The following is a 26779-nucleotide window of genomic DNA, read 5'->3' as shown; positions in this document are numbered from 1 at the left end:
GACCACATGAGAAATCTCCAGTAGGAACAGATGGCCCAGATGTCTGAGTTCTACATCCAGAACAGATTCAAGGCTGCTGTCTGAGAAAATCAAGACTCACAGGATACTCCAGTCAGGATTTGATCATAAGTCAAAATTTTGTTTAGGTCCCCATTAGATTAACAGCACTCACAACAAGCCAGAAGTAGCCTTGAATACTATGCCCACATTCACAAAAAAATGGACTATAGATGTTCTTGTTTTCTTAAAAAAAAGAGGAGGAAATGGTGTGGGAAAGTACTATATTCTATCATTATATTTTAAATAAAAGCTGACTGGCCAGTAGCTAGACAGGAAGTAGAGTTGGGGAAATGAGAACAGGAGTATTCTAGGCAGGAGGAAGTTCTTTTCCCAGTCCTGCCCAGACCAAGGATGAGGGAAGATGTGACCTGCCCCAATGAAAAAGGTCACAAGCCATGTGGCTAACATATACTAGAATAACATATACTAGCATAATAAATTATAAGAGTTAGCAAGAAGTCATTAATATAGACCTCTGTGTGATTTTCTATGGAACCTTGCCAGCTGTGGGAACAGGACAAGACAAACTCGAACAAGCATGGCCTATCATGTTACAGTGGGGTCCCATTCTCCTTTTGGAGACTTCCAATGTCACTGTTAGAATTGGTCTTAGTTTATGGCAGAAAGCTTAAACATTTTAAATGTTATGTTCAGTAGATCTCAAAGAGGTTAAAGGATCAATATTTATTATAAACATCCAGAGTACAGAAACTTAATTCCTAGCTTCCTGATAAAAACTCAAACTCAATGTTATATACAAGAAGCTATGTGAAGCCTTTTCTAGAATTAATTAGTATTCTACATGACCATTAATATATTATTAATATTAATGTGTGTGTATAAAATCTTATAAATTTCTATATAATATTTATGCCTTAAGAAAGGCTTCAAAAACTCAAAATATAACCAAAGGATAATGAGATTAGTGGCAATAAATAGTCTTTTAATTTTGTTTTTTTTCTGTCCCATATCAGGTGTTTCTTATGACATGCATCAGGGATTTTGGAGTTTACCTAATCAAGCATGCTTGCATTTAGTGAAGGATACAGCCACACTCCAACTCCAAAGCCAGCATTAATTTTTATTGGACTGTGACTTCAAAAAGACCATTTGCACTATATATGTAGCTAACAACAGAAACAAACATTTTGGAATATTTATGAAATTTTATCCTGTTGGAAATGTGATATACTAATAGGCCAATTTAGTCTTTTTCTTGAAATATTTTTTTCTAAATGGTTTGTCTTTTTCCTTCAGATGTCTTATTTGTCCAGTCATCTTCGGATTCTTTAGCTGGATGTCTTTCTTTTATCAAAAAGACAAAAACAAAGCACTTCCTCAACCCTAATTTGGGAGGGGTCTTATGGCAAATTGTATCTGATCAAATAAAAGGCATTTGTTAGTTCAAAATTCACAGATTCAATTAATATTCATCTGGCTTTTAGATCTGATATCATTCTATTAGCATCTGATAAATCTTCATAAAAAATTGTGAAAGCTTCCTTTGGACCTGGTCTATTCTTAATTAATAACACAGTCCTCTTTTTCATTCTTCAACCCTGTCCAAAGAATTCAAAGCTACTATGCAACAAAGTGCCAAGGTTTGATCATCAAATCTAGATGGTCTTTGCAAATCAGCATATTGGCCTTCACTGTGAGACTAATCTTGGGACATTTCAATACCTCTAGCCCTACATCATTGTTCTGTTACCCTACCTTCTTCTATTAACCATGCTTTCTACTGTAACTAACGCTCAGCATCCAATATTGTGGTAGCTAAATATTTCCAGGATTGTGGAATAATTCTGCTACAAATGGCCCATGAATTTAATATCTGCTTCACATAGTGTAAAAGCATAGCACACAAAATGACTGCTTCTTTAGATATTTTCAAATATAAAACTTTTACAGAATTTCAATCAATTTCAACATAGCATTGGAGATGCCTAGCATCTGGCTGTTGTTCTTGAATGATAACTGGATAAACGAAAATTGGTTTTCTAATAACCATGGGTTGTTCCTCTTAAATTTCATAATGCAAGGATGTGGTAGGTTCTGCTCTAAATTCTACTGTCTATATCTTAATAATATTTTTCTTATTTTCATTAGTTGGTATTTCTAATTTTGTATTTTATTAGTCTTTCTTCAGTTTCTATCCTATCCATCAAATTTATATATTTGACATAGTTAACAAACCATTTTAAAACATAAAATATTAGGATAATATTATATATATATATATATATATATAAACATTAGGAAAAATATAAGGATAAATTATGAAAGTGGTATTAATTAAAATTGTTATTATATCAATTTCAGCTAAGTTTTATACTCTTATCTATTTTTTCCCATTTGCAAGCCATCCACAACAGCACTAAACAGAATCTGAACTTCCTGTATTCTGATATTTCTTATTCTTATCATGGAAAAGATTTTCTCATCTTTTTAAAATCAAATTGTTGTTTTAAGAATTCCCATTTATCTCACTAAATCTGAAGACATTTTAGTTTGTCCTCAACAGTGACTATAATGGTGTTATCCCAACCCCTGGTCATAGATTGGAAATGTCTCCTAACAAACTTTGAAAGTCATTAAGAGTCCATAATCGGTCTCTCCTAATTTGTGCCTTTTGTGTTCTAATTTTCTGTAAACATATTCTGTAACCTAAGTAATTAACAGAATCTCCTCTTTGAATCTTTTCAGGAAAAATTTGTAATCCCCATTTAGGCAAAACTATCTTTACTTCCTCAAACATTCTTTCTAAAGTATCTTTGTTTGAATCAGATAGCAAAATGTCATCCATGTAATGGTAAATTATAGACTTAGGGAACTACCTATGTATTATTTCCAACAGCTGACTCACAAAGTTTAACACAATGTTAGGCTATTGAGCATCCCCTGTGGAAGGATAGTCCACTGGTATCTCCTAGTAGGCTGACAATTATTATAAGTAGGCGCTGTGAAGGCAAATTTTTCTCTATCCTTTTTCTGTAAAGGTATAGTGAAGAAGCAATCCTTCAAATAAATAACTATAAGAGGCCATCCTTTTGGTAACAGAGAAGGCAGAGAATTTCTACATTGTAAAGGGTCCATAGGTTGAATTACCTTGTTGACAGCCCTTAGATCTATCACCATTCTCCATTCTCCAGATTTCTTTTTTACAAGAAACACAGGAAAATTCCAAGGGATAGTTTACTCCTCGATATCTTGAGCATCTAATTGCTCCTGTACCAATTGTTCTAAAACCTGCAATTTATCTTCAGCTAGAGGCCATTGCTTAAACCATATTGGCTTCTCAGTTATCCATTTTAAAGGTAGGGCTGTTGGTACCTCTAAAGGTTTATTAGTTGTTTTATGTTCTTATTTTAGTTGTTATATATTCAGTACATATGTTTTATGTTCTGAAAGGTTGGTGACCTTTGTTCATAGTACCTTATTACATCCTTCCCAGAATTATGAGTTCCTGGAACTGCAGGAATGTTAATCTGGGTATTCCATTGTTGTGGCATGTCACAGCCCCATAAATTTATTGCAATATCAGTTACATATGACCTCAGATTCCTTCTTTGACCTTCTGGCCCAATATAGTCAACTCATTTTGTGCTTTGTTTAACTCAAGATATGTTTCCAATTTCTAGTAATTGAACATGTGCCTCTTGAAGAGGCCAGTTTGGATGCCAAGATTCTGGAGTGATGATTCTCACATCAGCTCCTGTGTCTATCAAGCCAACAACCACAATTCCATTTATATGTACTCTCAGCTTTGGTCTCTGATCATTTATAGAAGTTTGCCAAAATATATGCTTCTTATTTCCTATTTGAATTTCTGACTTATCCTCCAAATTTGAGCCATCATTTAAAACCTTATGGTCTTGCACAAAATGTTCTAGAGTTTTTAATTTTCTTGGTGTGACATGTCCTCCATGGTTACTGGAAACAACTGGGCCACTTTTGGCTTGGGGACCTGCGAGAGGCCCTTCAAGGACTTTTCCGATGGTATTGGTTTGCTTTGTCTGTTGTTGATCTTCTTCCATTGGTCCAATGTTGTCATTTACCACACCTCCTACATATACCTGAAGGCTGAGGTTTCCTATTCTTGCCATTCCCAAATGAGTTATTATTCCTAGAAATTCCTTGCCTGCAATCCCTTTTCAGATGTCCTAATTTACCACAACTAAAACATTTAGCAAGTTGATGTCCCCTCACTGCTTTGGAACTCACTTCTCCTTCCCAGGATTCATCATCATAGTTAAACATCTGAAAATTCATAGCATCCTGAATCCATTCATCCATAGGTTCTGATTTAGACCTTAAAGGCCCAATTATCTTTTCGTACTATAAGTTTGCATTTTCAATAGCCAGCATTCAAGAATTATTCATCTGTCTTCCGGGACTGTTACTCCTATGTGAAGAGTCTTAATTACTCTTTGCAGAAAGTCAGTATAGGTTTCTCCCTGTCCCTGCCTAACCCTGGTATATGACTCGATTCTTCTCCCTGGTTCTGGAATTCTATCACAAGCATTCAAGGCTGCTTTGTGGCATACGGACAATACTTCCTCGTCATAAAGAGCTTGGACCTGTGGATTAGCATAAGCTCCTATGCCAAGAATTTGATCCTGCAAAACTTGCACACCTTTTGCTCTTCCGTGTTATTTCATATGTTTGGATTCTTCTCTGAAATAAATTCCATACATCAAGGCAGGTCCATCCTCTAACATTGCTGATGCTAACTGGGAAAAATCATGGGAAATAGCCCTGACATTAGAAGCCCAAGTTCTTATCATTTCCTTAACCAATGTAGAGTACAAGCCATAAGAAATGATGGCATGCTTAATTTTCTTTAGATCATTTATTCCTATTGGCGTCCATCTACCTTCTTTGGCTCCTTTTGAGCCTTTAGAAGTTGACATTTTGTCAGAGTAAATTGCAGGGTATGTCACTAAAATACTGGGTAAACCAGTTCTGACAGCTGGTGGTGATAGTGTATCCTGCCCTTGTGTCTTCTCACCCTGTTCATCAGTTCCAATAATTTCCTCAATCATTTCAAATCTCTTAATCATAATCTCTTGTAAAGCCTGAATCTCCTGCCCTGCAAATATTTCTAGTGGTTTCCCTATGGAAATCAATTTTCTGCTCCCTATTCTGCACCTGTGATTTCAAGGTCTTAATGTTTCCTTTCAAAGATAACATATCCTCCTTGAACTGCTCCTGGATATCATGTAAATTGCCATCCTGGAGGTATATTCTGTCTGTTACCTTATCAAAACTCTGTGATAACTTCTGAATGTCAAATTCAACAGCCTGGACCCTCTCAGTACCTAGTCCTGGTTCCTAGTACCCTTAGATATGAAGTCAATTTCACCTATCATGGTATTAATCTTATGAATTAATGCCATATACTTCCATAATAATATAATATGGAGAAGAAAACTGAAACCTAATAACAAGTAAATTGAGGTACCTCCATAGGCATATAGGCCTCTTGTGATTTCTTCTATAGTGGCACTTTCCTGAACCTGGGGGGAGTTGGAAGGAACTTGGACTTAACATAGGGTAGGGAACCCTGTTGGCTCTTTGGCCTGGAGAGGGAAGGAATGGGGGTATGGGTGGAAGGGAGGGGAGGGAAGGGGGAAGAGGAGGGGAGGAGATGGAAATTTTTTAAATATTAAATAAAAAATGAAAAAAATGAAACCTGCCACCTGTTAACCAGGAGATGGTGCTGTTTCTGAGTCGTGACCAGAATCAATGGCAAAGGTGGCAGAAATGGTCCTGTTTCAGTGTCCGCCTTGTTATTTGTTAAAGACTGGGAAATATGAGTTGCTCAACAAAGTAAATGTAATTAAATCAATTCCATACATAGAACCAGAAACCCAGAATCCAGGGGTAGAGAACAGCAACTTGGAAGCCACATAAGCCTCTATGCCCCAAGGGGTTGCAGCGTTTGGCAACAGCTTAAGCTCTGACTCACACTGCTTAAATGCTGTGCTGCAAGGGTGATATAAAAACTGCTCAGAAAAGATCAAACCAGGCAGGCAGAGACTGTCTGGGCTCATAGATCCTGGGAGGCGTGGAGTTTAAATCCATGTCACAAGGCAAACAATAGGGTGCATGGGGACTTGAAGCCAATCTGAGGCATGTAAAGAATTGTGACAAGAAAAGCCATTGCACGAGATTCTATATTGAACTGCTGGCCCCACAGACACAGGCCGTTGCTGAAGGAGGGCTCTGGTGGCAGGCAACCGAGCCAGGGGTGGGGGACTGGGGGTTCTAAAACCAGACATTGGGCTCCAGATGAAGGCGTAAGTCACAAACAATCCCACAGCAGTTTGGAATTATGATTAATTAAAAGGGTTATTTATTTAAAGGAAAAACTTACAGATCACCGTCCTAGACAACAGCTCTCTGCACAACCAGGAAAGGGGGTCTAGTAGCCGGAAGTGGAGTCCAAAGCAGGAAAGAGAGCTCACAGCTACCGCTGCTTTAGAAAGCAGCAGAAACCAAGCCCAAGTGGGCTGATACCTTAAAGGCTGTTGGCTGAAGGAGTGGAAGGAACTCTCACAGCAGTGTTGGCTGTGTGTTATCTATTTTACTTGAATGCCCTAACTGATGTATTTATGTGGAATTCTTGATGGTTTTGGTTCTTGGTAACAGGATACCAATGGGAGATAGCCTTTGTAGAATGAGGAACAACCTTGAATGTTGTCTTGGGAGAACACAGAGAGTAGAGAATTTCCATGCATAGCATATTTGGTCATCTGGCAGGTATGACCTGTTATTAAGTAGGGGATGTCTGCCTGAGTTGGAGGCTGGCACAAAATGATGATGGAGGGGAAGATAGAAAAGTCCTCTGTGGGATTCACAGAAGGCATGGACAAGAGGAAGAGCAGTTGCAGCTGGTATTCTGCTGCAGCACTAGGGGTAAGGAGTTGGGTATGGAAGAGAAAGGAGAGTAGAAATGGTCTGTGGGCAGTCTACCTAGACTGCTGTCAAGTGTAGCTTGTGGTTAAGCAGAAGGTGTCCACCTAAGTTAGGACTGGGAAACAACTGTTATGTGTCAGGTGAGGAAGGGGAAAAACCTAATCCAGAAAAGGCATGAACTGGGAGTGAGCAACTGCAGCTGCTGTTCTAGTGCAACAACATGGCCAACACTAAGGATTGGGTATGGGGAACAGAGAAATTAGAGAATGTCCATGGTCAGTCTACATAGTCCTCTGTATGCCTAAGAATTTTTTGAACAGCAAAGATACTACTAAGATGATATTGATAATGACACATTGAGTCCAAGAATCTATAATATAATGTTTTGGAGGAAATTTGAAGAGAAATGCACTGGCTATTTTCTGGAACTGTTTTTTAAATGATCATTGTTTGAATGTTTAACATTATTTCTGTTGTGTGGCTATTTTAGTATTTTTAAATAAAATTTTGAAATTATAATAATGATCAAATCCTTAGAGGGAATGATGAACACCTAACCAAAAACATAGAAACTAGCAGTGGGGATACAAAAAGGCTTAGAGTTCATGAACAACCTTGTTTTTAAAACAATTTGGAGGCCTGGTCTATTTCAAAAATCAAAGCAAACAACAATGAAAACAAGGCAAAACTAAACAAACAGAATGTATATCAAAGGATAAACATGGCCTAGGATTACAATGTTATGTAAGCCACTGGAGGAAAGCATGAAACCAATGTTAGTCAGAATTTCTATTCTCTAAGTGCAGGGCGATCATTACTCATGCCCACCTAATTTCTGATGAAAAAGATGCCAGGTGCAGTCAGAGTATAAATTAACTTCCCATCTAGGTAACACCAGTCTTCCAAATGCATTTCTTGTTCATTTTCTCCAGGTTTCTCTATCAGTTTTCCAAATAACAGTTTTAATTTCTGTGTGTGCAAAAGTGTTTGCATCAGTGTTTGTATGTGTTTCTTATGCTTTCTCTTTGGTTCTTTTTTCTTCTGCTTTGTTTATTTGTTTTGTCCTATTCTGTTCTGCTTGTTTTTATTTTATCTGATTTTATTCCATTTTAGATACTTCATTTTAAATTTTATTTTAAGATTATATACTAATGAGAGAGAGAGAAAAAAAAGGTGATAATTTTGGTTGATGTGAAGTAGGGATGATATGGGAGGAGTTAGCGGAGGAAAAATCATAATCAGAACATATGGTATTAAAAATAATAAAATTAATACATAATTTAGGTAATATCTCCTCTCACTCTAAGTAAAACTTTTTGATTGGCTGTCCACTTTAGTTATAAAAAATACCAACTTCTTTCTTTTAAAAAAATTATTCTCTCATACATTACATCCCAAACACAGTTTCACCTCCCTTCAATACTCTGAGTCCCACCTTCTATCTACCCTCTCCCCAGTACCACTTCTCCTCTGTTTCACTTTATACAAAAAAAGCCTCCCAAAACTATCCACAGAACATGGCATAACAAGTACAAATAAGACTAGGCACAAATCCTCATATCAAGGCTTGATAAGACAACACAGTAGGAGAAAAACTGTCCAAAGCACAGGCAAAGAGACACAGATGCCTGTACTCACACTGTTGGAAGTCCCATAAAAACACTAAGCTATACAAGTATAACATATACATAGAGTTTCTGTGGTTTGTATGCTTGTGGTATCCTTGACACATCTAGCTCCTACATTTCTTCCTTTACTTCTTTTTCTGGGTTCCCCTGTCTCTGCCTCATGCATCTGCTTCCATCAACTGCTGGGTTACATCTCTGTGATGACAAATGAACTAGGAACTGTTCTACGAGTATAGCAGAATATCAGTATAAACCATCTATTTTTCATTTATTTCTTTTCCATTTTTTTTATTTTAAATTTTTTATTTATTTTACATACCAACCACAGGTTCTCCTCCCACCCCGAACAACAGGAAAACCCACTAAAGAGACAACTGAGCAGACATGTATCAGGACAAAACTATAGGAGGCAGGAACTTTCAGGGGTTCTTAGACCTCCCCTTTAAAACAATTCTGAAAGTTCATTAATACAGGATAAAAGTGCTTCAGATTGTGTCAGATGATGACTTCCCCCTTTTTTTTTCAGCTGATATATTCTTCCTGAGATGGAGTTGACTTCTTTATTTATTGCAAACTGTTTTATCATTTTACTTACCAACCACAATTCTGCCTCCACCCCCTCTTCCCACTCTTCTGAACCTTCCCCCAACCCACCCACCATCCACTTCGCAAAAAGAGTAAGGCATTCCATGGGGAGTCAACAAAGCCTGGCACATCAAGTTGATGCAGGACCAAGCCCCTTCCCCCTGCATCAAGGCTGAGGAAGGCATAGCCCCATAAGGAGTGGGCTACAAGATACTCAAAGACACAAAAAAATTATGTTCAACATGATAGAGGAAAAGTTCCTGAACCTAGAGAAGGTCATTCCTATGACAGTACAAGAATCCAGAAGGTCCAGAATAGTTGTTCTGCAGACACAAAGAGACAATGAATACCAGCCCAGACTATTATATACAGCAATGTTTTCAACCACCACAGACAGAGAAAACAAGGTATTCTGACAAAACCAGATTTAAACAATACCTATCCACAAATCTAACCTTACAGAAAATGCTAGAAGAAAAATTCCAATCCAAGCAACTTAGCTATACCTACAAAATCACAGGCAATAGATAATCCCACAACAGCAAAATGCAAGGAATTGAAACACACATATAATACCACCACCACCACCAAAATCAAAACTAACAGGAACTAACGGTCTCTGGTCATTAATACCTAATAGTATCAATGATCTCAATTCACCTATAAAGACACAGGCTAACAGAATGGATATGAAAACAGAACTCATCTTTCTGCTGTATATAAGAAACACACCTCAAACTCAAAGATAGATACTACCTCAGGGTAAAGGGTTGGGGAAAATTCTAAATCAAATAGACCTAAGAAAAAGCTGGTGTTGTTATCCTAATATCTAACAAAATAGATTTCAAATGAAAATTAACCAAAAGAGATGAAAAAAGTCATTTCATATTCAGCATAGGAAAACCAATCAAGATGAAATCTCCATTCTTAACATCTATGCTCCAAACAGAAGGGCACCCACATTTGTAAAAAAAAAATTAGTAGAGCTTAAATAATATGTAAAACCCACACACTAATAGTGGGTGAGCTCAAAATCCTACTCTTATCACTGGACAGAGCTGCCCAGACAGAAAGTTAAGAGAAGTAAAGTAACTAACAGATGTTATGACTCAAATAAGTTTAACAGATATCAAGAGAATGTTCTACTATGAAACCTTCTCTAAAATTTAACACATACATGGTAACAAAGCAAACCTCAACAGATACAAAAATAAAAATAGAATAAGCCCTTATATCTTATGACATCACCATGGCTTAAAATTGGATTCAATGACAACACTAATTGAAGAAAGCTCACAAACTCATGAAAATTAAACAATACTCAACTGACTCACCACTGAGTCAAGGAGGATATAATGAAAGAAATTAAAGATTTCCTAGAATTAAGTGAAAATAAATGTACAATATGCCAAAACTTATGGGATACTGTGACATCAGCATTAAGAAAAAGAATATTCATAGCATTAAGTATCTACATGAATAATATGGAGAAAACTCATGCTAGTGACTTAACAGCACACATGAAAGCTCGAGAAAAAAAAAGAAGTAAATTCACCCAAGAAAAGTAGATGACAAAATGTAAGCAAATTAAGGACTGAAGTCAATAAAACAGAAACAAAAAAACAATGAGGAAACAATGAGACAAAGAGTTAATTCTTTAAGAAAATAAGATAGACAAATCCCTATCCAAACTAATCAAAATGAAGAGAGAGATTATCCAAATTAACAAAACCAGACCTAAAAAGGGGACATAACAACAGACACTAGGAAATTCAGAGAATCATTAGGTCATGCTACAAAAAAACCTATACTCCACAAAATAGGAAAATGTAAATGAAATGGACAATTTTTTAGATAGATACCAAATACCAAAATTAAATCAAGACCAAGTAAGCAATTTAAATAGACCTATAAACTGCAAGGAAATAGAAGCTGTTATCAAAAATGTCCCAACCAAAAAATTCCAGGGCTGGAAGGAATGTTTTAGTGCAGAATTCTACCAGAGCTAATACCTATACTCCTCAAAGTGTTCCACATAATAGAAACAAAAGGGACATGCCAAACTCTTTTTATGAGGCTACAGTTATCTTGATACCAAAACCACACAAAAACTCAACTAAAAAAGTGTATTACAGACCAATCTTACTCATGAACATGAGCACAATAATACTCAATAAAATACTGTGAAACAGAATCCAAGAACACACCAAAAAAAAAAAAAAAAAACACCCACCATGTTCAAGTCGGCTTCACCCAGAGATGCAATGATGGTTCAATATATGAAAATCCATCAATGTAATTCATCATATAAATAAACTGAAAGAAAAAAAATATGATCATTTTATTAGATGCTGAAAAAGCATTTGACAAAATCCAGCACCCCTTCATGATAAAGGTCTTGGAGAGATCAGGAAAACAAGGAATATATCTAAATACAATAAAATCAATATACAACAAGCTAACAGCCAACATAAAATTAAATGTAGAGAAACTCAAAGCAATACCACTAAAATTTGGAAGAAGACAAGGTTGTCCACTGTCTCCATATCTCTTCAACATAGTTCTTGAGGATCTGGCAATAGCAATAAGGCAACACAAGAAGATCAAGGGAATTCAAATTGGAAAGGAAGAAGTCAAAATTTTGTTATTTGCAGATGATTTGATAGTGTATACAAGTGACCCAAAAAACTCTACCAGAGAACTCCTACAGCTGATAAATACCTTCAATGATGCGGCAGGATACAAGATCAACTCAAAAAAGAGTAGCCTTCCTATACACAAATGATAAGGAAGCTGAGAGTGAAATTAGAAACATCAGCTTTTATAATAGCCACAAATAACAAAATATCTTTGGGTAATACTAACTAAAGAAGTGAAAGACCTCTTTGACAAGAACTTTATGTCTTTAAAGAAAGAAATTGAAGAAGATACCAGAAAATGGAAAGATCTCCCATGCTCTTGGATAGGAAAGATGAACATAGAAAAATGGCAATCCTAACAAAATCAATCTACAGATTCAATGCAATCCCCATCAAAATTCCAACACAATTCTTTACATGTTGGAGGAGGGAGCGGCTTGTTAGTTCTCAGCTGCTCAGCCCCAAAATAATCATACACAGAAAAAATATTAATTAAAACTCTGCTTGGCCCATTAGCTGTAACTTCTTTTTTGTTTTTTTTTTTTGTTTTGTTTTGTTTTTTTTTTAGAAACAGGGTTTCCCTGTAGTTTCTAGAGCCTTTCCTGGAACTAGCTTTAGTAGACCAGGCTGGCCTCTAACTCAGAGATCCGCCTGCCTCTGCCTCCCGAGTGCTGGGATTAAAGGCGTGCACCACTACTGCCCTGCTTAGCTGTAACTTCTTATTGGCTAACTCTTACATCTTAATTTAACCCATTTTATTATTGTGTATATTGCCATATGGCAGTGGCTTACTGGCAAAGTTTTGGCATGCCCTACTCTGGCAGTGTCTCCATTGTTTCTTCCTGACTCTGCCCTTCTTCCTCCCAGCATTCAGCTTAATCTTCCCTGCCTACCTACGTTCTGCCCTATCAACAGGCCCAAAGCAGCTTCTTTATACATTAACCAAAAAAGCAACACATAAACAAAAGGACATCCCATAGCATTCACAGAGCTTGAAAGAAAATACTCAAATTCATGCAGGGAAAAAAAAAAACCCAAAGAACCAAAACAATCTTGTACAATAAAGGAACTTCCAGAGGCATCACAATACTTGACATCATGTTCTATTACAGAGCTACAGTAATGAAATCAACTTAATATTGTCATAAAAACAGAGAGATTGCCCAACAAATCAAATTAAAGACCCAGATAATCTCCACACCTATGAACATCTTGTTTTTGACAAAGAAGCTAGAATTATACAATGGAAAAAAAGAAAGTATTTTCAGCAAATGCTGCTGGCATAACTGGATGTCAACATGTAGAAGAATGAAAATAGATCAATATGTATCACCATGCACAAAACTCAAGTCCAAATGAATTACAGACCTCAAAAAAAATCAGGCCAAACTGAACCTGATAGAAGAAAAAGTGGGAAATAGTCTTCAATGCATAGGAACCAGAGAACACCTCTTAAATAGAACTCCAGTGCCACAGACGCTGAGAGCAACAATAAATAAATGGGACCTCCTGAAACTAAGAAGCTTCTGTAAAGCAAAGGGCACAGTCAATAAGACAAAAAGGCAACCTACTGAATGGGAAAAAATCTTCATCAACCTCACATCAGACAAAGAACTGATCTCTAAAATATATAAAGAACTCAAGAAATTTGACATTAAAATTCTAAATAACCCAATTAAATATAGGGTACTTAACTAAACAGAGAATTCTCAATGGAAGAATCTCAAATGGCCAAAAGATATTTAAGGAAATGTTTAACATCTTTAGCTATGAGGGAAATGCAAATCAAAACAACTCTGAGATACCATCTTAAACCAGTTAGAATGGCTAAGATCAAAAACACTAATGATAGCTTATGTTGGAGAGGTTGTGGAGTAAGGGGAACACTCATCCATTACTGGTGGGAATGCAAACTAGTATAAGCACTTTGGAAATCAGTATGATGGTTTCTCAGAAAATTGGGAATCAACTTACCTCAGGACCGGGCAATACCACACTTGGGCATATACCCAAAAGATGCTCAATTATACTACAAAAGCATTTGTTCAGTTATGTTTATAGCAACATTATAGTAGCCAGAACCTGGAAAGGACATAGATGCCCCTCAATCAAAGAATGGATAAAGAAAATGTGGCACATTTACACATTAGAGTACTACTCAATGGAAAACAAAACAAACCAAAAAAAAGACATCTTGAATTTTGCATGCAAAATTAGAAAACACTATCCTGAGTGAGGTAACCCAGATCCAAAAGGATGAATATGGTATGTAGTTACTCATACTTGGATAATAGCTATAAACAAAGCACATTGAGCGTATAGCTCATGGCTCATGATTGAGAGAAACTAAGTAATAAGATGAACGCAACGGAAATTGGAAAAGTCAGGGTTGGGAGCATGGGGGTTGGGAAGTGTGGAGGGTAGGAGCAGAAGAGAAGGGGAGAGTGGGAAGGTAGAGGAGAACTTAAAGGGATGGGATTGTCAAGATGAAAAAAGGACAGAGATGAGAGCAAGTAGAGAGATAACTTGATTGAAGGAACCATTATAGGGTTAGCAGAAACCTGGCTCTAGAGAAATTCCCAGGAATCCAAAAGGAGAACCCCAAATAGGTTCCTGGGAAATAGAGGAAAGGGAGCCCAATCTTGACTTGCCCTGTAATCAGACAGATGATTATCTTACATATCACCATAGAGCCTTCATCCATCAACTGATGGAAACAGAGGCAGAGACCCACATCAGAGCACTGGACTGAGCTCCCAAAATCCAGTTGAAGAGTGTAAGAAAAGAGAATATGAGCAAGGAGGTGAAGACCATGATGGGTTTCCCACACTGAAACAGTTTACCTGAGCTAACAGGAGTTCACTGACTCCACTAGGACTGAGAAAGAACAAGCATAGAACCAAACTAGTCTCTCTGAATGTGGTTAACAGTTGCATTTCTGGAGAAGACTGAGGGCCCACTAGCAGTGGCACCAGGATGTATCCCTACTGCATGTACTGTTTTTTTTGGATCCTGTTTTCTGAAATATTGCACTTATTGTATACAGTTTTTCTATGTTAATTAAAAACTTTATTCTTTATTTAGACAAAAATGGAAAGATGCTTTGGCACATTTTATTTGTGATCTGACAAATAAAGCTTGCCTGAAGATCTCTTACTAGTTAATCATAGAGGTTTGGAAGTCTGTACAAAGAAGAGACAGGAAGATAAAATGCAGGGCAGAAAATGGAAGTGATAAGGTAGGGCAAAGACACAATCTCACCTTTTTGGATCTAATGAACTGAAAAGGAAGGTTATTGTGTCACTGGTGGCTACTTCTCTGCTTATTCATGTTTAACTCTGATATCAGATTCTGGAGTTTAATTGATAAAATTAGCTATGTATACAATTCATTGGGTCTCTGAGCTGTCATGCCTGTGATTCCTAGCAATCCAGGCAGCATGAGATGTGAATATCTCTCATGGCATGGGATGCAAGTTGGACCTGTCATTAGTTGGTCACTCTCACAAATTCTGTTCCAGAATACTCCAGCATGTCTTGCAGGTAGGACAGATTGTAAGTTATACGTATTATGGCTAGATTGATATCCCAGGCCCATTGCTGGGGACCTTGTCTGGTTATAGAAAATGGCAATTTACGGTTTTATATTCCCCATTGTTAAAAGACTTCACTAGGGTCACTCTCATAGATTCTAGGGAGTTTTCACGGCACTAGGTTTCTTCATTACACTCCCAACCCCCCATTCCACTTTTCTCTCCTGTACTTGCCTTGTCTATCCTTTGTAGTGTGGCACTGTGGGCAGACCTGCTTTTCATCCCGACCGGCTCTCAGCCGCCTGCTAGCTTATGCCCTGAAATAATTACACGGAAACTGTATTCATTTAAACACTGCTTGGCCCATTAGTTTCAGCCTCTTACTCACATCTTGACTAACCCATATCAAATAATCTGTGTAACACCACAAGTGGTGTCTTACCGGGAAAGATTCACCATGTCTGACCTGGTGGCTGGCTTCGTGGCGACTGGCTCACTGAGGAGAGGTATGGCATCTGTCCCAGAGAGGAGAGGCAGGGCAATTGTCTGAGCCATCTACCTCATTTCCTTCTTCCTGTTCTGTCTACTCCACCCACCTATGTTCTAACCTATTAGGCCAAGCACAAGATAAATAGAAGACACACCTACATCAGTCCTTCCCACTCCCACTTGATCCTTCCTGTTTCCATTCCCATCCACCCACTGTCCATCTCCACGATATATTTTATTTTTCCTTTCCAGGTAGATCTATGCATTCCCTTTTGTGCCCCAAATTATCCAATGTTCTAAACCTTGGTGTAGTAGGTCCTTCTGTCTATATGTTTCTTTCATTGGTTGAATAAAGAAACTGCCTTAGCCTTTTGATAGGGCAGCACTTAGGTAGGTGGAGTAGACAGAACTGAATGCTGGGAAGAAGGACAGACAGGCAGATGTCATGAAGCTCCTGCCTGAGATTTATTTTGGTTAGAATCTTTCCCGGTAAGCCATGACCTCGTGGTGATATACATATTATTAGAAATGGGTTAAATCAAGATGTGAGAGTTAGCCAATAAGAGACTAAAGCTAATAGGCCAGGCAGTGATTTAATTAATACAATTTCTGTGTGATTATTTTGGGTGTAAGCTAGCAGGGCAGCCAGGACAAACAAGGGGCCCCACTCCCTACTACAAAATCTGTTGGCTATTTTTTTTTGCTATGCAACAAACTAGCATATTAGTTCTAGGATAAGGACAGCCATTTGCATATCATGAATTTTAGCATTAGAAATATTGGAAATATTTTGTCTCAGATCCATAAACTATCAGCAAGTGGGCCTTATACAGAAGGATCAATGTCAAAAAGGTTTTCTTCAATCACTTTTTATTGCTACTCCATTTATCTTGGAATCCAAAGTGCCTTCTATAAAATAAGACATTTTCATGTATTTTGAGCTTCTTTCGATGTTGTAGACACAGAGGTGCCATGCTTGTTATATGCTATCTGCCTTTTAAAAATAAAAAAGGTGATTTACTAGGTTGTTTAGACTTTTGCTTGGAGTGGGTACAATGCTACCATTTCAAGAATACCAAGGATCTTACTAGATTTCCAGGAAGGAATCAAAATACCTCTATAGACATGTATCATTGCTTAAGAATAATTTGAAAGAAAAATAATGCTTTAGTGATCATTTGGGCGCAAATGCAATACTTATCATAATGAAAAATATTAAAAATAATGTACTTCTTGGCCTTAACCTTGAACATTACATATTTGCTTTTTATTTAATAATTAAAACTTTCTAGTATATTAAATTTATTTTATTAACTCTAAAATATTTGGTAGTTTTTCAATATTTAAATTACTGTAAACATGTCCATCTACTCAAATATTTATTATTTAAGGTTAAAACCCTAAAACTAATTTAATTTACTTTTCTTAACTATTAAATACAGAATGATCTTATTTAAGTTTTTTTCTCATTTTTTTTTATTAAAGATTTCCATCTCCTCCCCCTTCCCTCCCCTCCCTTCCACCCATACCCCCACTCCACCCCTCTCCAAGACAAAGAGCCATCAGGGTTCCCTTCACTATGTTAAGTCCAAGGTCCTCCCAGCTCCCCCTAAGTCCAGGAAGGTGAGCAACCAAACTGACAAGGCTCACAGTGATTCTGTCCATGCTGTAGAGTTCATGTTCATTGCCGTTGACCTTGGTTTCTCGGTCCTCCTCCACCGTCAGCCACATTCAGAGAGTCCGGTTTGGTCCCCTGTTCCATCAGTCCCATTCCAACTGGACTTGGTGGTCTCCCGTTAGATCTGTCCCACCGTCTCAATGGGTAAACGCACTCCTCACGGTCCTGACTTCCTTGCTCATGATCTCCCTCCTTTTGCTTCTCATTGGGACCTTGGGAGCTCAGTCCGGTGCTCCTATGTGGGGCTCTGTCATTTTCTCCATCCAATGCCAGGTGAAGGTTCTATGGTGATATGCAAGATATTCATGAGTATGGCAATAGGATCTGTACATTTCTGGCACCCTCTCTTTGAGAAGCATATCTGGGGTCTGAAATATGCTAAGCAAATACTCTAATTTTAATTTACCTTCCTAGGCTATAATTCCTGTTATCTATACTCATTCTGTTGTACAAACACCACAATACAGTAATATGAAATGAATTTACTAGAATATGAGGAAGTTGCAAATGGCCAATGTATAAAAATCATTCAGGTATAAATGATAAGAAATGGTTTCACTTCAACCTAGATGCTCCTCAACCATTTATACAATGGAGTACTACTCAGCAGTAAAATTCAAATACATTTTGTCATTTGCATGCAAATAGATGAAACTGGAAAAAACCCTGAGTGGGGTAACACAGACCCTGAAAAACAAACATGGTATGTACTTACTCATAAATATACATTAGACATAAAGCAAAGGATAACGACCCTATAGTCCAAGACCCCAGAGAAACTAGACAACAAGGAGAACCCTAAGGCAGTCATACATGGATTCCCTTGTGAGAGGAAACAGACAGGATCTGAGAAAATTTGGAGTGTGTGAGGGGGGGAAGAGAGGGTGGAAGAGGAGGGTAGAGGCAAATTGGAGGGAGGAGAAGAACATGAGAAAATGAGGTATTCTAGATTGGGAAAGGAGAGAGAAGGAGAGCAAGAAAAGAGAGATCTTGATTGTGGGAGCCATCATGGAGCTAGCATGAAACCTGGCACCAGGAAAGTTCCCAGGAATCCACAAGGATTAAACAAGGATGACTCCAGCTAAGACCCTAAGCCATGGTGGAGAGGGTGCCTGAACTGGCCTTATCCTGTAATCAGATTGCTATCTTACTTGTCATCATAGAACAGTTTGAAATAGAGGCAGAGATCCACAGCTAAGCACTGGGCCAGGCATCTGGAACAGTAAAAAAGAGGGAGGAACAATAATATGAGCAAAGAGTTTAAGACCATGCTGGGGATGCCCATTGGAACAGATGACCTGAGCTAGTGGAAGCTCGCTGACTCTGATAGTGGGAAAACCTGAAGAGAACCAAAATATGCCCTCTGAATGTGGATATCAGTTGTCTGGGATTGTTGCAGAGGACGGGGCAGAAAGATTGCAAGAGCCAGAGGAACAGAAAGGTTTCAGTGAGATTGTATTTCTTAGAAATTTCTGAAGCTCCACACAAAGAATCCCCAACATGACTCCCTGAGTATGTACAGAAGAGTACTGCAACAACAGATATGCTAACATGGATGTAGAAAGTCCAGGAAGCCTCAACCCTACACAAAGAACTATGGGCATGGAAGGTGTCCCAAGAATGAGAATGAGAGAAATAGTTTTTCCCAGGGAAGAATACTTCAATTGGTTTTCCAAAACCAAATGGTCAGTCCTGAAAACATACATACAAGTAATATGTAATATTATACATACTGAGCAGGTTATACTTATATATTTAAGAATGTATATGAACATATGTGTTTAGGAATATAAACATATATATTTTACATACTTGTGTGTTTATTCATATGCATAGATATATAGCAGCAATTAATGAAAAAAGAGGATATAAATGTAAAAGATAGCAAGGTAAGGTACATTTTATGTGAGTGTTTAGAGTGAGGAAAGAGAAAGGGGAAATAATGTAGTTATAATCTCAACGAGTTTTTTTAAATTAAGATAAAACACATTTTAGAGGTCTTCATTTGTAAAGGTTCCTTTCTGAGGACCATCATTTAATTTTGTGTACATAACTTTTTTTAATATTTTCAGGATGAAACAACATTAAATTAAATAATTTATAGGCACCTTTATCAATGCTAGTATCACATATTTTTCAAGAAGCTGCTCAGAAATATAAATCTCTTCTGATCCTCTGCATCCAATAGATACCTTGCTTTTGTGTCCAAAAGTGACATACAAATGCTAGCTGGTAAAACCTTCCTTATTCATTTCTAGGAAATTTAGATTTTATTTACTTTCTTGAAATCACTAAACATATTCTATTCTTTTTTTCAATAATCAAGCATGATCCTCATCTTTGGGATAGTGTGACAGCTTAATTTCCTAAAATCTGAATTTTCAAATCAAACTTAATAGCAAAGAAATAGATGCTGCCCAACTTGGTTAGAAAAAAATGTTCATTTCATGGTGTTAGAATTACTTAACTCCTGAAGTATGAACATCAAACAAGTAGGCACTTACCTGAATAAAATTTAGAATTTCGTTTTAACATAAACTGGTGTGATCCCACGACACAAAAAAAGTTTTATTCAGGCATTACCAGGAAGAAAGTATGACATATTAAGGGAGACTTACATAAAATCAATCATTCTTTTTCCACATTTTCTTTTCTTTGTCTTTTTTTTATCAGATATGATCATGTAACCAAACCACACTATCCCAACAGATAAAGAAAAAAATAACTAAACACAGACCTCATCAGTGAAAGGCAAAGGAAGGGGAAAAAGAGATAGTCCTAGTAAGACTTTCTATTGCTGTGATAAATCACTATGACCAAAATTAACTTGGAAAGAAAAGGGTTTATTTGGTTTACATAAACTGGTCACATTCCCACATAAAGGAAAATCATAGGTGGAGCTTAAGCCAGTATCCTGGTTTCAGAATCTGAAGTAAAAGCCATGGAAGGATACTGCTTACTTGTTTGCTCATTTTCCTTTCTTATACCATCTTGTTCCACTTATTCAAAATGACACTACATAGAGTTGGTGGAGCCCTTTCACATCAATTATTAATAAATAAAATATTATGTAGATTTGACTACAGAACAATCATACAAACATTGTCTCAGTTACAATTCAGACTTCCAAGATATGTTTGTGATTGCATCAAGTTTATTAAGCCATTGAACAGAGAGAAAGAGAGAGGCAAAGAAAGAGAAACAGAGACAGATAGACAGAGACATAACAGATTAAGTATTTTCTACACAAAACTCATACAATTTTTACATTTGTAGCTAGTTCCCCAAGCAAAAAAAAAAATTTCCTTTTGGATTTAAGTTTTTAGATTTTGTGAGGCTGAATCTTAATAAATAGCTCAAATAAGTCTCAAATTCACTCTATAAAACCTGATTTTGAATCAATACTTACATTTCTCTACTTTTCATGCTGAAATTATAGAAATATACTGTCATGCCAGTCAAAATGATTAGATTATGTTGACATGTATTCATTTTAATATACAGAAAAGTTCTTTCAAGTATATTATGTACTTTGATCACCGTAATTTCTTTTCTACCTCCTTCTTTCCAATGCTAGAATAATCTCCTGTATTTATACAAGTTTCCTTATACTTTCAAAGAAAAAATAAAGAAAGGAGGGAAGGAAAGAAGGAAGGAAGGAAGGAAGGAAGGAAGGAAGGAAGGAAGGAAGAAAGAAAGAAGGAAAGAAAGAAAGAAGGAAAGAAAGAAAGAAGAAAGAAGAAAGAAAGAGAGAGAAACATAATAAATATAGAAAGTGTAAAAATTGTGTAGAATCAACAAACGAGGTAAAACAAAAATGTTTTTTGTATATCTGAGTTTGACTTATTTTAATTATGTTGATAATTTAAAATTTACATATATTTCTTTAAAACTGATGCAATTTTAGAACTTCAAGTCTTTGAAGAAAGAAATTGGAGAAGCTATCAGCACAAGAAAAGGGGTCCCATGTTCATGGATCAATAGGATTAAAATAATTGCAGTCTTACATAAATTAATCTACAGATTCAACAAAATTCCCATCATGATTCCTCCACATTTTTTTACAGACATTTAAAGAAAAATACTCAACTTTGTGTGGAAAAGCAAGAAACCAAGGATACACAAAAAGTATGTATTTTATGCTGTACAGTAAAAGGTCTTCTGGGGGAATCACCATCTTTTAATTTTACATTGTAGTACAGAGAAATAGTAATATAAACCACATGATATTGACATAGAAACAGACAGGTTGATCAATAGAATTAAATTGAAGACCAAGAAATAAATCCATACACATATATGGACACCTGATTTTTGACAATGAAGTCAAAACTATGTAATGAAAAAAGAAAGCACATTCAACAAATAATCCTAGTCTAACTGGGGCTTGACATATAGCAGAATTCAAATAGAGCCATAACAAAACTCAAGTCCAAAGGTATCAACAACCTCAACATAGCTCAAGATACACTGAATCTGATAGAAGAGAAACTGAAGGAAAACCTTGAATGCATAGGCACAGGAGATAAGTTCCTGAACACAACCACTAGTGCAAGCAAGAAAGACAACTAATAAATAGGATGTCATGAAACTGAGATGCTTCTATAAGGCAAAGGATGCCCTTAAGAGAACAAGACTGCAGCCTAAAAAAATTGAAAAGATCATCACCCACCCCACATCTAAAATATATGAAGAACTCAAGAAAGTAGATATCAACAAACCAAATAATAGAATTTTAAAATTTGGGTACATAGGTAAGCAGAGAATTTTCAACAGATAGTTATCAACTGGCTGATACTCTCTTAAAATAATGTTTAACATCCTTAGCCATCCGTGAAATGCAAATCAAAACTAGTTGGGGATTTCATCTTACACCTGTTAGAATGGCTAAGATAAAAACTACAAGTGACAGCCCAGGCTGGTAAGGATGTGCAAGAAATGAGGCACTTCTCTACTATTGGTGGGAATGAGAATCTACACAGTTGCGTTGGAAATCAATATGGTGGTTCCTCAGAAAATTGGGAATTGATCTACCTCAAGATCCATAGGAACCATTCTTGGACATATACCCAAAGTACACTCTACCATACTATATGTATTCTTACTCAACTATGTTCATAGCATCTTTATACATAATAGCAAAAAAAATTCTGGAAATAATCCAGATGTCCCCCAACCAAAAATAGATAAAGAAAATGTGGTACATTTACACAACAGAGTACTACTTATCTGTTAAAATCAATGACAACATGAAATTTGGTGGCAAATGTATGGAATTAGAAAAGACTGTCCTGAGTGAGGTAACCCAGATACAGAGAGACAAAACATGGTATGTGTTCACTTTATAAGTGGATATTAGCTGTAAAATAAAGAATCACCATGCTACAATCCACAGACTCAGAGAATCTAAGTAACAAGGAGGGCTCAAGAGGAACACATATATTTCACTGTGAAGAAACAGTAGAATAGACATCGCTGGTAAATGAGGGCTTGATCTGAGGACAGGAGGAATCAGGTGTGATTGGCTGGAGGGAGAGATCACTGTGATAGACAACTAAAATCAGGGGGAATCTCTGGAAAAAGCTAGAAACCCAGTGTAACTGAAACTCCCAGGAATCTATGAGGGCAATCATCATTGTAATAGGAAATAAAGAGTCTAAGCCAGGCTGAAAACAAGCAAGACTACGAGTGGAGTAATTGAAACATCAAACCAACCATGAACCCAGCCTTCTACATAAAATTTGTCCTGCCCAGTAGATGTGATACTGATACTGCTTGAGACTCATACCATGAGAGAGAGAGAGCTTACCCCCTGACACTGTTTGGAGGACCAGTACCCAGAGCCTAGGTAGCCCAGAGACCTAGGATAGAACCAAACACAACTGGCAAAATAATACTTTCAATGAAATATTTCTGATGACATTCTGCTATTCTGGTGCCTAGTCAAATGGTCATCAGAGAGGCTTACTGCAGCAACTGATGGAAACAGATATAGAGACAGAGCTTGCAGAATCCTTTGGGAAAGGGGAAGAAAGGATTGGAGGGGAAAAAAGTGGCCTGTGTGGGACTGACCTAGGCCCTTTGTATATATGTCACAGTTGTGTAACTTGCTCTTCTTGTGAGATGGGAGCAGGTGCTGTCTCTGACTCTGTTACCTGGTTTTAGGACCCTTTCCTCCTATTGGGTTGCCTTGTCCAGTCTTAATAGAAGAGGAAGTGTCTAGTTTCACTTCAACTTGATATATCTTGACTAATGAGACCCCCCTCTTTTGAAGAGAAACAGAGGCAGACTGAATGTGGGGAGGTTGGGAGAGAGATAATGAAATATACCAGCTGATTGAATTCAGAAGACTTTTCTATTACCAAATGTATCTCTGCTGCTGTTTTCCCTTTCTCATTAGCATTAAGAAAAATTAAGGTTAATAAAACATTATATAATCTATTTCTGGGGGTATTTTCCATCCATTTCTGTTTGTTTAACACATCCTTTATAGTTTGATTTGATCTTTCTACAACTTCCTGACTTGTAGTTGTGTGGTATACCTGTAATATGCTTTATATTATAGTAAACTAAAAACTGTTTTATTTTCGTACAGACATAAGATGGACCATTATTTGTCCTTATTTGTGCAGGTATACCCATGATGCCCATAATTTCTAATAAATGTGCATCAGCCTTTAATGAGTTTAAAAGAGTTGTCCACTGAAAACCTGATAGTGTCAATAGAGTACTGTGCGTATTATAATTTCCCAAATTTTGTAAAGAGGAACACATCCATCTGCGAGATTTCATTTTTTGAGTACCCTTTATGTTAGTCCTTGCAGTTAGCAGTGTTTGGTCATAGAAAGAGCAAGTAGGATAGCTCTTTACAATCTCCTTAGCTTGTTGTGATGTAATAGAAAATCTTCTTTAAACCTTTGCTATTGACATGATGATTCTTATGAAATTCTGAGACCTTTAATACACTTCTAATCATGAATTGATCAATTTCTGCATTACCTTGTGCTAGAGGACCAGGCAGACCTGTATGTGATTGGATGTGTCTTATGTATATGGGACAAAGCCTATTCCTGTTTATATCCTGAACTTGTATCTTTAGGGACAATTGCTATTAATTTCTCCAAAAAAATAGCACAAACTCTTTATTATGGTTCATTGTCTTCCCATAACATTTTTTATTTCATCAGTAATAAAAGGTGCTATAATCTCTACTGCATCTATATCTCCTAATTGACAAAGTCTCAATTTAACTTTTATAATTAGTTCAGAGACTTTTATACATAAATTTTTAATTTGTTACTTGGTTTATGTAGTAAAAAGATCCATTCTAAGATATTATAGTCACTGTGCATTAAAATTCATATAGGACAAATTCTGGAAGGCAATATTACTAGAATACAATTAAGATTTGAATTCACCCTATCCACATGTGCCTCCTGTAATTTCTCCTCAACAACTGTCAATTACTTTTCTGCTTCAACTGCTAATTCTCTGATCCAACAAATTTTGGTTGTCAAATTCAACAGTATGAATGGTTTTAGATAATTTATCATTATCCTTCGACATGGATACTTTGTCATGGATAACTTTGTCTGTCAAGTTAATGTTACTCTTTTCAATAGTATTAATTTTTTCCGGCACTTTTGATTTTTTGATGGTATTAATCCTGTCAGTAAACTGTTCATTATTAGTCTGTAAAGACTGTATCATTTTGCAAAGTGCCTCATTCTTGACTCTGTTTTCAAACCACTTTAAGGATATAACATGAAGAAAAAAATTGAGTCCCAATATGCAATAAATGGATGTATCACAATAACCATATAAATCTTATAGAATATAATCCATAGTACTAGAACTCAAGAGCCAGGAGTACAAACTGGAACTTGCATAAGCCATGCTGTGGCAGAGAACACAGCAGTGAAGGGCAGGGGCTGTGTGTGTGCTTGGAAAATTCTCAAATCACCATATACAGCTTTGCTGTGGCTGGGGATTAAAAAAAAAAGAAAAAAAACACCTCTTGGCAGGTAAAACCAACTCAAGCCTGTGGAAGTGAGAGACTTTCTGGGCTGTGGACTGGTTAAGCCTTTAATGTGGTCTACCTGGTTGGTGTGGAGTCCATATCCACCTGGGTGCCAGATGAAAAAGGAAGCATAAAAGAAATCCCACACTAGCTCAGAATTGAGAATAATAGAGGGTTACTTATTTAGGGATAGACTCACAAATCAGAATCCTCTGCTGGAATGGAGAACAGGAAACTGAATCCTGCAGCCAAAAAAGAGACGCAACTCATGCTTTATATCAGCATATATTGTATAAGAGGCTATGCCCAAGTGGGCAGGTAATTTAAAGGCTACTGGTAGTAGGAATTCCTACAACATATTTTTATTACTATATCTTTTCCCAGAAATAGTTGATTTCTGCTGTGTGATTTTAATTTTAGGGACCTCCATTGCAGTGATTTATATGTCTGCTTTTCCCTGCCAATACGATTCTGGTTTTCATATTATTGGTCAAAATCAAGTACTATGGTACTTGTATTCATGTTTTCAGGATTGCTTTGGTTATTTGAATTGCTTAACTCAAAGTTTTATTATTTTTTCTATTTCTGGGAAAAATGTCACTGATATTGTGATAGGGATTCCATTGAACCTATAGCTTACTTTTGACAAAGGGGTTGCTTTCATAATTGTAATTATAAAATCATAATATGCATATGGGAATTCTTTCTATATTCTCATGGCTTCAAATTACTTTGCTGTTTTAAAGATTTCTCTGTAGAAGCTTTTTACTTTGTTTTTTGGGGGGTGGGATTACTTTTAAATAATCCTAAATTTATTCTTGTCCAATTGCATTCAAACATAATCTAATTGATGCTTTCAAAATGCCAATTCAATTCCAATGAAAACAAATTACAATTTTAAAACAAATAAAATTTCAGTTATGATTATCAATTTATATTTTCATCTTATCTACTATGTTCTGAATTTCACCCTGTTATATTTTGGAAATGCAGGTGAAAATACTTATTATATAAGACTGAGTTTTAGACAGTGCTCCAAAAAGAGACACAAATATGGCAATCATCTTCATCTATATGACATGTAAAACAGGAACTAGATGAAATTATATAAAATACAAATTCAGATGTAAGTTTTTTATCTTATTTTTTAATTTTTATTAAAAATTTCCACTTCCTCCCCTCCTCCCATTTCGCTCCCCCTCCCCCCTCCCCGTTCCCTTTCAGTCC

At 36.6% G+C, this 26779-nt stretch overlaps 1 pseudogene; it reads left to right on the top strand.

Moving 5' to 3' along the window:
- LOC119804233 overlaps positions 1–26779 on the top strand; it is a 174191-nt pseudogene that overhangs the window by 122440 nt on the left and 24972 nt on the right.

The sequence above is a fragment of the Arvicola amphibius genome, chromosome X (assembly GCF_903992535.2).
Source record: "Arvicola amphibius chromosome X, mArvAmp1.2, whole genome shotgun sequence".
Lineage (NCBI taxonomy): Eukaryota > Metazoa > Chordata > Mammalia > Rodentia > Cricetidae > Arvicola > Arvicola amphibius.
This window is presented reverse-complemented; position numbering and strand designations above follow the sequence as displayed.